This window comes from Drosophila yakuba, chromosome 2R (genome assembly GCF_016746365.2).
Source record: "Drosophila yakuba strain Tai18E2 chromosome 2R, Prin_Dyak_Tai18E2_2.1, whole genome shotgun sequence".
Taxonomy (NCBI): Eukaryota; Metazoa; Arthropoda; class Insecta; order Diptera; family Drosophilidae; genus Drosophila; species Drosophila yakuba.
This window is the reverse complement of record NC_052528.2, coordinates 14,425,960-14,439,387: the sequence shown is the minus strand read 5'-3', so window position 1 is coordinate 14,439,387 and position 13,428 is coordinate 14,425,960. Positions and strand designations below refer to the sequence as shown.

The 13,428-nt window shown below is 38.7% G+C and overlaps 1 protein-coding gene across 5 annotated transcripts in view; it reads right to left on the bottom strand.

Moving 5' to 3' along the window:
* The window catches only part of LOC6530621 (syndecan), a 106,249-nt gene that overhangs the window by 91,276 nt on the left and 1,545 nt on the right, over window positions 1-13,428 (bottom strand). The window lies entirely within an intron of this gene.

Here is a 13,428-nt window from a genome sequence, read left to right as displayed (position 1 = left end):
TACTCATGACTTTCTATGCCAACGACGTTTGCTGTCAAAAAATCTTCAATTAAACGCAAGCACAAAAGCTGTTGCAACAAAAAATAAAAAAAATATGCCCATAGAAATGGAAAAAAAAAAGGTGGGGAAAGAATCAGGAGAAAGAGTGCAGAAATGAGGACGTTCTGAGGGAAAGCACATGGCATGAAGGTGAACTGTCAGAAATATATCGGCAGTTTCAGTATTTCAAGTATTCAGATGAATGTTGAGTGTTAATTGATAAAGGATATCCAAATTTTAAGAGTCTTTCTTATAAAGAATTGACAAAAACATAAACAATTTAAGCTCGTAGTCATCTTTGATTTTTGTAAAAATATATGGTTATAGTAGAAGTAGTAACTATATGGGAACGTATATTTCCGCTTCATTTTCCTCAGTGTACCCTTGTCAAAGAGGGGAGATGGGAGGTGTTTGTGGTTGCGGATTGCCAGCTGAAGTCGGAGAACGCAATGGAGACTGCTGCATTCAACAGCAGCGAGCGGTGCGGCGCTCCAAATGAGACCGAGCGCCACTCGCATAGCAAGACAATGATGTCAGCGGCAGTGCGCCGAGACCAGAAAGACCAGGAGCCACCATTCCAGGGAAAACCCGGCGAGTGCGGATCAGGCAGGCCATGAGCAGACGTGGCCAAAATCAACGTCCGTCCACATGCTGCTGGCAAATGACTAAGGCCAGGGATTTTTCAAACAGGGCCGAGAACGCGAAACCCTTTTGTGGGATTCCCCACTGCAGTCGACCACGATTCCTAGGCATCAATTTACTCAACCAACTCAACAGGTTTGAATCAGGTAGTCTGATTTTAGTGGATTGTTGCGTTTAATATTAACTCTTTACTTTCAATTAATGTCACATTGCTAAGTTTTAACGTGTACTTAAAAATATGGTTATCTACGCTGCTATTTCAGATAGAAATTCTGTTCTGTAGAGTATCATAAAAACTTAAATGCCCAAAGCACTTATCTGGCAGAGATTTTGACTTCCCTTTCTGTCTGCGACACTCTCTCAATGCAAAGTTGGCTCAGCAGGACTTCCAACTGATAAGGAACGGAATTAACTATCGCCCTCCGCCCTTTACCCTCTTTTCCGGAACCTTTCGGACTTTTCATTTCGTTCCGACTTGCGGCATGTGGGCCAGCAGTCTGCTGTCAATTTCCCCCTCGGTACGGCTTCATCCTTATCTTTTCGCACTCGTTTTGCTACCATAATTTGATCTATCTGAGGGCTGCAGCTCAACGCTTTTCCGTTTCAGGAAACTGCATCTCAAAAGGCACGCGAAAGTCCTTTTGAACTTCTCTCTCAAAGGGAAAACTTGCGATTTACTTTGTGGACAAAGGAGGCATCCCATCAAAGGGGATAGGTATGAAAACTTTAAGAGTAGTGACATGGATGAAACATTTCGATCAGTTTATCAAACAAGAGTGGTGGTTTATTTCAAACAGATGAATGTTGTTCAACATTCTGGGTTAGAGGAGATGTACCCCACGCCTGAAACTATGCAGTGACGTTTTAGAAAATTGGAATTCCCCGCCATGGACAAACTCAAAGTAAATATGTAACTCGGCCAAACGGCAAAAATGGCACAAAACGTGCTAAAACTGAAATACATTCATTCAAACAAACAAAAAAAAAACTGAGGGAGGGACAGATGAACAAGGACAACATGCAGGACATGCAAACATTTTGGATTTATAGAATGGGTATGTACACTCAGTTTCCGAATTGAAACTTGAAAAAATAAATATTGAATTTATTTTTCCGAAATCTCTTCTGAATTTTTTTCATAAATGGTATTATTTTGGGTAGATAAGACATTTATCTATGGCATATATTTTGGTGCATCCTAAAATTATAATAGCCTTACAGCCATGAAATGTAAGGTGCGAACGAAAAATGAATATGCAAAATCGTTGTTCATTTATTGGACGAACCTTCTTTTACAAGCATTCCGCTAACATTCGTCACCCATATGAATCGCACTTAATTGAAACGATCCCAACGCCAATCGATTTATGGTCTATCAACCGATTGACATTGAAATGCCAAAATAGACCATTAGTCAGCAATCCAACGAGCCTTTACTGTACTTCCTGTGTGTGCTACTGTGCATGCCAATCGAGATGGTATAAAAACAAGAAGAAATGTTCGTGCATATAAGGAATTAGCCAGCCAAGTACGTGGCACATGGCTCCATTTCCCAATTGGGACTGCCCCACAACATTGTCGCCACTTTTGTTGCCGGTGGGTTATTGCTGTTGGCAAATAAAGCTAAGTAGGCAAGCACATGATTAAAAATGCACACACACACACACTCGAGTGTTCAGAAAAAATAAAAGAGGGAAAACATGAAACGCGGTCTCTCTGGTCATTAAACCCTTCTCAATACCCACGAGAACCCCAACGCCAAGCGAAATCGAACCTTTCAGAAGCCACAGCAATGGAGCCCCACACCCCAAAACTGGGGGCTTATCGAAATTCGCAGTTTACTTAGTCTAGAAAAATGTAATTCATCCCCTGCTTTGCCATTTAATGCCTTTAATCGAAAATCCGATTGCCTCGCCCATGGAATTAGAATAATTGAAATCATCACATTACTAAGGAATGTTGATAAGCCCTCAATAAATTGACATAGCGCACTCGAATTTTTAGAATTATAAAGAACTTAAAGGAAAAATGATAATAAAGTTACGTGGGTCTTTATAAAAGAACACCCAATATAAAAATTTAAAAAAAAATAAAATTCAACACAAAGAAAAACTTGCCCCTCCTCAGCTGTCAACAAAGTGAATATTAAGCAAATCCCGATTTCCAATCAGCCTTTCAATTGTTATTTCAGCCACCAAAATCGGATATCTGGGCCACTTGGGCAGCGTGATTGATTGCAGGTAGCCCATTTCACATTACAAATTCCACATTTCCCCACATTTTCAGGGGCCCCTGTTCATTGTTTTCGTAGCTCATTCCGGCAGATTTGGATCACACCGGGATGTAAGTATACAAAATGCAGATTTATTACATGTTTAGTTAGCTTGGTCGGGAAAAAAGGAACCACACGGGGAAAAAACCTGAAATCCCATTTACTCCCCCAACTAATTACGAATTTAAATTTATTCAGGCACAAAAACAAAAAACATGGCATGTTCCTTCCATTCAAAGTGCATAACAAATGTGAGTTCATCTGTCTCTCTCTCTATGCCTTTCTCACTCCCACGCACGCACACCCACACACATACTTTTGGTTTATGTTTGCATACTTTGCGGTTCTGGGACTTCCGTAAGCCCGAGATAAAAACCAAAAAAAAATTTAAAAACTATAGAGAGGGCTGATGAAAAATTTACATAAATTACAGCAGACTTGACCGAAGCTGAAATGAAATACTCTTTCTAAACTGACTTATCTCCAATCCAATTTGGAGTAAACATCTTGGAGATAAAGGTATTTGTAAGTTAAAGTACAATTAAGTTATTATTAAATATATTTGCTGCTTACGAAACATCAAATTAAACGTTTTAAAGTTTAATAAAAATTCTAAGGTATTTCTGATAATAAATTTCAAACAGAGACAAAGACAAAATACCTTACTATACAAATTTGAAATATGCTCTAGAGTATGGAAACTTTCACCGCAGACATAAATCATAAGTCGGATTTAGATGGAACAAATTTAACAACCAACAAATCCATGCTAAACGGATTTTGGCAAGTGCAGCGATGTCAGTAAGAGTGTGTTAAACCACAGATAAAAAAAAGCCGATGGAGTGATTTATTAACTGCCATTGAATTAGATGATTAATTTTGAGAAATCTGAAATCAATTTAGGTTAGAGTGCATCAAACAGCAAACTACTGATGGTTTTGTCCCTCTTTTGCCACCACTTTTTTCTTTAGCCCCAACGGAAGTCAAGTAGCAACAAATAAAGGTAGAAAAAAATCAGTCAACAGTCATTGGCCCATGGGTAATTTGAAATGCAAACATTTTGCTCCTCTCTTGGCCAGCATTGGACAACTTCCTTTCGGTTTGGCCTGCCGCACAGCTGCTGCCAAGTGAGAATTGTTGGTTGTTGGGGAAAAAAGGAGCGTATAAAAAAGAAGTAATGAAAATGTAAGCAACACTGCAAATACACGCTATATAGGGCTATATACATATACACACACCGACTATCAGCAGCGACAACAAAGCGAACGTGGAAAATTGAAAAATGTGAAAAGGCAGCCCCAGCAGCGCGACCAGCGCAAAAAAAAAAAAAAAGATTGAGGAAAATTGTGTGAGCCAGGGCAAAAGCAAACAACATTTGAAAAATATTACGAGTATTTGCATATGAAACAGCAAGCAGGTTGAGGGGTAAAAAACGCCACAGGCTTTTCAAAGGGAGGAATACACAGAAAACAACGTCTGAGCATAAACTTCAAGGCAAACCGTTAATCCTTTCTTAATAACTTATTTTTCCAGTAAATATGGTGGCTAGGATATCTTCATTTTAAATCAGCTTTTACAAGCATATTTTAAAGCGCCCTTTTCAAATTAAAAACTAACATTTAAAACATAGTATATGTATGTATGTATTATATATATAGAGTAGCTTTAGCTAGAATGCTACATACTTGTTTCTAGTAATATTCAAGTGTTTCTTTCGGTGCAGTTAGGAGGAGATGCAATGTAAGGATAGGGAGCTAGCGCCATCCACGCAGCTCATCGTGTGGCAAAGCCAAAGCAAAATACCAAACGCCGGGTCTCCCCCCATGTCCCTTCCTGTATCAAAAGCCAGCCAACCATTCGCCACCCACTTACTACCAACAACTCCTCTTGTCCACGCAACCAGCGTAAAATTCAAAGCAAGGCGGCAACTCTGGCAAGAAAAAGAACAAAATCTTGCTCCCATTTGAGGCGTAAATGAAAATGCAAATTCACTTTAGCCGGGTGACGCCAGCGGGATATCTATTTACATCAAATAATAAACTTTTTACAGGCCACCAAAAGTTGATTAACCAAGGCCAATGTCAAACAAACATCGATTTCCAGGCATAAAATCTAACAATTACTATTATAATACAATAAAAATGATAAATTTTAGATAATCTAATCAAAAATGGGATTCAATTAGAAATAAAATATTTAGAAAGTCATAAAAATAGCAAAAAAAACAGATTTTGGCAGCTTTTCAATTCAGAATCAGATCAGATTTCAAAGTAACTCGATTCTATTCGTTTTTATGATCTTACTTATCTTCTTTTTTGCAAGATATCTTTGCAAAGTCTGCATTTCCGAGTTCCAAGTAGCGATTGCTACTAATCAGCAATTGATTTGCAGAGCTCTCAAAGCATTAGTCATTATACCGTATACACAACTAAACGATTTATGGACTCTCATGATTCTCAATCTGCGATCAGTTTAAGTGAGTCAGCAGCAATCGGAAAGACGACACCCAAATGCCAACACTTGCCATTTGCATACGTGACCCAATCGATGAAAATCGGGGGGGAAATGAAGCCAAACGGAAGGGGCACAGAAAGCAGACAGCAAATGCGATTAAACTTAAATTAAAATATGACAAATAAGCATAATTTAATGGCTCGCACACTGATGTAATTTTTGTTGCCCGTTGCTCGTTGATAACAATTAAAGCGTCAATGTCGAGGGCAAAAACAACAAACCAACAAACCAAAAATGGCCAGCAAACAGTAGTGACCAAAAGTCAAAAGCATGAATTATGCATGCACTTTTTCAACGGATTTGCTTCAATTTTAATGGGCAAAATTACCCGCAAAAACCGTGAAATAATAGAACATTTTTAGAACACTTACGCTGCGTTCATGTGTCTGACCCAATATTAAAACACATTCATGGGTCAACAAATTTATTATGCGATGTTATTAAATTATTTAGCGTTGGCAGTAACAAATATTTACAATTGATCAAAAAGCATCCCGTAAATGTATTCCATAAACTTCAGCTAGCGAAATAAATGCATAATTTAGTTTGCAAATGTTATTATTATTCAAGAATTTCTAGCTCACAGTCTCATTAGCTTGTGCTAGAAATAGGAGTGTATATTGATTAATTTGCATTGAATTAAATTTGAAATATTGTTTCCCAATACGTATTTCACAGGCCAATTTTATTCGACTTTTTAATTAATAGCCATAAATTTGTATAATCTTCACAGAAATATGTATTTGATTAGAAAATGTCTGTTCGTGGGGCAATCATTTTTACTGCTGCTTTATTTCACATTGTTCAATGACCCGAAATGTGAAACATTTGCCGGCTATCAGTTGCTATATTGCTCTGCTTCCCAACATCTGAGCACTTGAAACTTGAGTCGTGTCAATAAACCGAAAAAGCCAAAAATCAAAGAGCAGCCAGACGGAGCAAAACACAGCAGCTGTCAGAAGTGAAAAGGGGAGTTACGGGGGATTTTCGCAAACTTTTTGGGGAGCTGCAATCTGTTGCCGCAACTTCAGTTGCAAGTTGCAACTTCCCCGCTTTTCGGGGCGTAACGAGTTTTAGGTTTCCCCTCAACGCTTCTGGTCCGTCGATCAAAACAATGACAATGGCCCTTTGGGGGACTGCATTTTCCGGGAATTCCCCAAAAATTGAATAAAACGCCAGGAAAAGACCAACAGCCAGAATATCTTATCAACAGGACAGGGAAAAACCGCAGTAATGCAATGAAAAGTTATAGTACACATACGACTGTTAATTATATGATTAAATATATGTTATTATATATATTTATTTTGATTAAAAAATTACAGTGAAAGTCCCAGTAATAAAATATTTTACCAAATGCACATCGTTCTTGCTCTCAACCTAAGTTCAGATTCGTAGATTCGTCGCACAAATAGCAATGAGATCATTTAAACAAAATAAACACCATTACCTATAATTTGGTATTTAATCTCCAGGCGAGTTCAACTGACCTTAGGCCGGAGATTATCGTAGATCACTCACATCGGAACGCGATTCGTTCTTTGTTCGAGCGATTATTTACGACTCTGTATAATAATCCTTATCAAATCGGAAACTGGCAGAAAAACAGATTCACTGCGAAATGAGATGACGCCCACTCTGTCCAAGGTGAGATTGTTAATCTTAATGTTGATGTGCGCAAGAAAATAGCTCGAGATATGTGCTCGATATTTTTCTCTTTTTCCAAAACACTTAATTACCAAAATTTTTCCAAAAATAAGCCAATAATAAACATTTTACGACTGAAGCTAAAGCTTAAATTGTTGTATAATTGCGTTTGAAATTCGCTTGGAAAAAGGTGTATAAATTTTCGTGAAATTTTTCCCTGACCAGGCGTATAAACAAATCTGCATTTGTGTTTGTTTTGGCCGCTTTTCTCCCAAGCCCCGCCCCCTTTTTCCCCACCACTCGATTACCGGGCTGCGGTGTGTGTGCAAGAATTTGCGTCGGTTTTTGTGGCCATTGCGTGGGCGTTCCAAAACACACAATAGGGTTGTAAAATTGTTCCAAAAGCTTCCCAACTGTGTGGAAAAACTATACGAAGCTCCAATACCCCTAAAATAAATGCACATTTGTTTAATTCGAGCGAAGAATATTCTACTAATTTAAGAGTCACTAATACAAAATATGTAACTTTATTTTATTTACAAATCCATTTACATGTAATACCATATAAATGTAATATATTTTACAAAAATATCTGATGACAAAAGTGAATCTAGAGTATTTCACAGCTACATAGGGAGGAAAAGGTGAGAGTTTTCGTTTTGGAAAGGGAACTGGAAACAGAAATCGAACAGTCGGCTGGAATGTGTGCAAGTCCATTGAAAACTCATCGACAACATCAAACAAACAACAATAAAAGCGGAAAAGCCCAACGAAAAGCGCATAATTATGAAAGTATGCGAAGCGCGCGTGGGCGAACGGGTTGATAAAGATGCGGCAAGGCGGAGGTAAAGAAGTGAAGAGGCGAAAGAAAATGTGGGCGGGGCGTCGACTAACTGGGCTCTGTTGTCATTTGACTTTTGCGCGGGGGCGGTTAACTCTTTTTCAAGCGTTTTTCTGTCGGCTTTTCCGTGTTAATGATATGCAAACAAACACACAAAAAAAAAAGAAACTCAAAACGCACAGCGAAAAGTCAAATGCTACAACAAGAACAACAAAAAACTAGACAGGAAGTACGCGCAATATGCGAATAAGGGGGAAAACGGAGAATCCGAGAGGAAGCTAAAGAAATCAACAGAATATTTTGCGCGCGATTTGCGTCAATGAAAATTGAAATGGCAAACGCAAAAGAATGGGGAGACGAGGTGGGGATAAAGTACGGGAGTAGGCGCAATCGGGATTGGCACGTCCTCCATGTTATTTATCGCAATTAAAATCTGGAAAAATATTCATCACGGGGGTGGGGCCCTAAATAAACAAAACTCAACTGCGAATTATCAAAACGTTGAGTGCGCCATCGAAAAATAAAACATCTATTTTTAGTAATCTTAGCTAAAAAACTGGTGTCTAAAATAAACCCTTCGAGCCTAAAGATTTTAATGGTATAGGATTAATGCTGAGTTTAATACTATATACTTTTATCACTATAAACCAACATTAAATACACGAATATTTAGGAGATTCTGAAGGAACAGTACCCAAAACAGTTATACCCTTTAATAAACAAAACGAACATGGGAATAAATGGGAAGGAAACTAAATCAGCAACAGTGGGACACACGAAGAGGCCAATAAAAATGAAAACAAAATTGTAAAATCCAATAAAACATCACACACACGCACATTACAGCGCGGAAGAGGTGTGAGTATGTGTGCGTGTCCGTAAGAGGAGGTGGGTGGAGGAGAAGACACAGAGGAAGAGTTGAGCTAAGAGTGGGAGTAGATGGCAAGCAGAATCCACCGTACAAACATACATCCATATGTACATATGTATGTATGTACAAGTTGTCCGTCAGTAAACCGCAAAACGAAACAAGACGAAGTCGAACATATGAAACAACAAAAGCACCAACAAAAGCAACAGCACAAAAACAACAATGAAAAGCGGCAACAACGCATGTTTATTGACATTGCCTTACACTACCCATCTCTTTTTGTCACTCAGTCGCCCCTCTCGTTCGCTCTCTTGCACTCTCTCTTCTTTCCCACAGAACACGGGGGGCGGTTGCTGTTGTTGTTGTCGCCTGCCGGCCAATATGTATGTATGTATGTATTCATTAATGAGACGTTGTTTGTGTGTTTGCGCTGTTTACCTCAGCAGACATGCAACATACAATCAAACATACATACATACACACAGACAGACATACCAACAAACGCCGCCTCAGCAGAAACTGAAATCTCGAAATCATACGGGCCAAGAAACCCAAAGAGACGGAAACTCAGACAAACTCAGACCAAAGACCCAGCCCAAAAGACTCGAGACGAGGTCGCGAGAGTCCCCTTCCGAAACCGAAACACTGGCCTACAGGGGTCCGGTCCAATCCCCTATGAGGGCACTCGCAATTAGGGATCCATCAGTCATCCTCGGTAAAGCTGGCCAAGAAACTCTGTCATTTTTGGTTAAACCAAATTAGTCGTCAATTATTCACAATAGCCTAAACCTGATAAAATAATATCCGTTCCCATTTTGTTGCGCAGTGTAAACAAACTTCTCTGGCGGAGTTTTCGAACTCCGTACGTTTTTGTATTCCGCCTCTTCTTCTTCAAAGTTGTCTGCTGCCTACACACACAAGCACGCACTCACACACACACTTACATGCCGCCAGCACATTTTTTATGCAGGTTTCTGCTTCTTCTTGCCTTTTCGCTTCATTTACAATTTACAACGAACTCTCTTTCCATCTCTTTGCACTGTGCTCTTACTTAGTGTCTCTCTTATCGTTTTGGTTTATGTAGCAAATGTTTATGCTTGTGATTTATTTGCGGTAAGCCTAAGGTTGTTATTTTAATTAAATTGTATTTATGGTCTGGTGACAAGGAAAAAATTCAGCAAATTTATAAAAATGTTTTTGTTAAAGCCAAATTTTAAGTGCTCCCCTCTCTTTTGATTTGTTTTTTACCTCTCTTTTTTGTATCTCTCTCTCTTGTACACATGATCTTGTTTGCTCTGGCTTTATTAGCAACTGACGCAGATTACTTGTGGGGATTTTCAATTGAACTTAGATTACCGTAATTAATCTGCTGCTTATGTGCTCGTGTGACATTTAATAATAAATAATACAAAATGACAAACGAATCTTAGATAACTTATTGACATTGCCAAGTCGCCATTTGATAATTGCACGGTTTTTATACCCGTTACTCGTGGATTTAATACTACATTTGTTAAAAAGTAAGTAAGTTGTGGAATGATTTTCTATCGCCCCCAAACCGCATTTTTTTATGAAAATTTATTAACGTTCCTTCTGGACTTGAAATACATTTTACAGAAGTAATGATTGTAAATATGACTACAACTGTTAGGGTATCTAAACTTCGCTATTCCTCTTCCTTTCTTCGTGTAAACAAAATTTACAAAAAGGTGAGACAAGACAGAAAGCGAAAAGATGGGGGGAGAGATAGAAAGAGACGCAGCGAGCAATCGCAAGTGCATAACCACAACAACAACATGAGACACGAATGCTGGTGCAAAGGCAAATGAAAAGAGACACACGTGAATAATAATTGAAAAAAATGTAAACCGCATATGACGGAAACAAGGGGGAGCGAGAGGGGTTGATAATGAACATATGAGCAAGGTAATGAACAAAGATTGAATGAAATGAATGAGTGGAGGAGAAGCAAACTGGAATGTGTACGGAAAATGAATCGTAATTTGAATAAGTCAGTGGGATGGACCTCTAAACAAGAACCTAAGCCAAATAAAAATATATGTATGTACATATGTAAGCTAAAAAGAATAAAGTCATAAAATTACTACTATTAAAGTTGTAAATTAGATGAATGAAAAATGCAAATGAAAATGCAAAATAATTCATAGAAACTAGTTCCATCTACTTTAGTCTGCTTTGATTAAATATGGATTCAGAGCAAAGATCAAATCTGCAACTCAAAAAATCTGCAAGTCTCAACTCAAAATAACCAAAACCCCATTTTATTCAAGTTGCCTTTCCCATCAACAGTAGACGAGAATCTGAATTTGATTACCCAGTTCAAGGAAGTGTTGTTTAGGTAGCCAGATCCACAGAATCGATCGAATGGAAAACCCAATATCGGCACAACCTTATCGCTGTCTGTCGCCGTCTGGCAACGAATCGATATTCCAAGAAAGGAAAATAAACACAAACAGCGGGCAGTTCGTAGGGATGCGGAAAACGGGAGGGAGTAATGTTAAAGGAGGCGTGGCATATTGGGTTTCCACACCTTTGAGGTGAGAGGATGCTATCGAGTGTTATCCCTTACTAACTTCCACACATAATTATTGTTACAGTGAAAAAAAATTCGGCTACTTATACAGATTCAAATTGTTGAAAGTGATTTTTTCTTATTTTCTTTGTGATAAAAATGTTGAACAAAATTAAAATAGTTTTAAAATGAAAAAACGATGTTTATATGATCTTAGATAGTGGGAGAACTTTGTAAATGAGTCAACAGCGAGGAACGGAAAATAGATAGTGTGGCACTTGCAGCAGTCACAACCATCAAACTTGCACCCCCTTTTCGTTGAATTCATAGCCATCTCTCGCCGTGCTACTCATCAATTTTCCGGGCACGTTCTCAAAATGTTTTCGACGACAGGAAAAGGAGCTACGAAGGAGTCGAGGAGGTCTTAACCACGAATGCCAATTTTGGCAAAAACAAGTGACAAACACCAAAAACAGGACACAAGATGGACGGAACGGCAAAAACAAGATTACAGACTGCTTTAGATAGGGGCGGGGGAAAGGGGGGCAATTGGGAAGGGGTAAAAGGCCATCGCACTATTTATGTGGAAGTGTGTGTAGAAATTTTTCGGGCCAATAAGTCACACACCAATAAAAGCAAACAAACCAACAGGCAAGTGAGCGAGCAAACGAACAAACAAACAGGCAGTGAAAGAGGCAAACACAACCATCCAAATTGGCAATAGCCGGATGCTTTTGTTGGCAACAGTCGATGCCAAAGATCATCGTGACCAGTAGCAGAAGTTGTATCACAAACTGGCCCAGAACCCAGGCCCAAAACAAGAAGTGCTTTCAGTGATGAGCTCTTGAAAATGCAACGGCAAACTCTTTGAGGAAAATTAAGAAAACGTCTCCTAGAAACACAGATTAAACTAAGCTTGAAAATGGCTGCTTAATTGATATAGATAAGAAAGCGATAATAATAAGCCCTTTGGGCTTGTGGGCTGATGCATTAGTGAGTTTAATAATCAACTTATACATGTTAACTGTAATTGCTGTAGATAACAAGAAAAGCCTGATTAATAATCTTTTGATTTATTTATAATATTAAAGTATAAAAAGTAAATCAGTTTAAATCAAAATCATTTGGACAAGAACCAATTTGGCAATTGCTTTAAGCAATGTACACAACTTGCATATTAACTAAATCTGTTTCGCTTAGTTAATACCCTTTAAGAGCCGAGTTTCTAGTCTGTAATTTTAAATTAAACTGCTCAATTAATGCCCAAAGTACTTTAAAGAGTGGAAAACAACAAAGAAGCGAGTCTCTAATCTGTAAACAATTTTCAAACACCACATTCACCCACCAAATGATCTCATTGGGCAGGTGATTAAAGAAAGCACGAGACGAAAAGAAAAGAAAGGAATTCGTCGGAAATTGAATCATCTCTATATCTCTGAGTCCCATTCTCCATACGAACGTGGTATATCTGTTTCTGTGGCGGCACTCATCTCTCATCGCTAATGGGTAACAACGGACAGCATCGATGGATAGATGGATGGATAGTTGCGAGCTGGACCCGATGACCATTTCGGATTTGCAGCCTTATTTGACCAACAGCAGAGCAACCTCCTTGTCTATATCTATGAATGTCTATATCTATATCTATCTATATACATATATATTTATTGCAGAGTGCTGAACTGATGTCTGTGCGTATAGTTCACCGCCATATTTATGCGTTCGCAATGCAGACGTTTTTAATGTCTTTTCTACAAGAACCAATGGAGCACTGGAGCCAGAAGCTTACGGCTCACAACTAACAGCTTACATTCATCGGTACATGGAGGCCTTTCCTCTTCATTATCTGCAGCCACAAATTGCATTCAGTGCAATGCCTTGGAGATTGCCCGTCAAGCCCCTGCACATGCACATACACATATACATACACATGCACATGTATCCAACTTTGGGGCTGCCGAATTTTGCATGATAAGTGCAACAACAGCATGGACAACCGCAAACCGCAAAAACAACTGAAGTGGACAAGAAATCGAACCGAGTTGGAGCCCTCAAGGTGGGAAAACTGG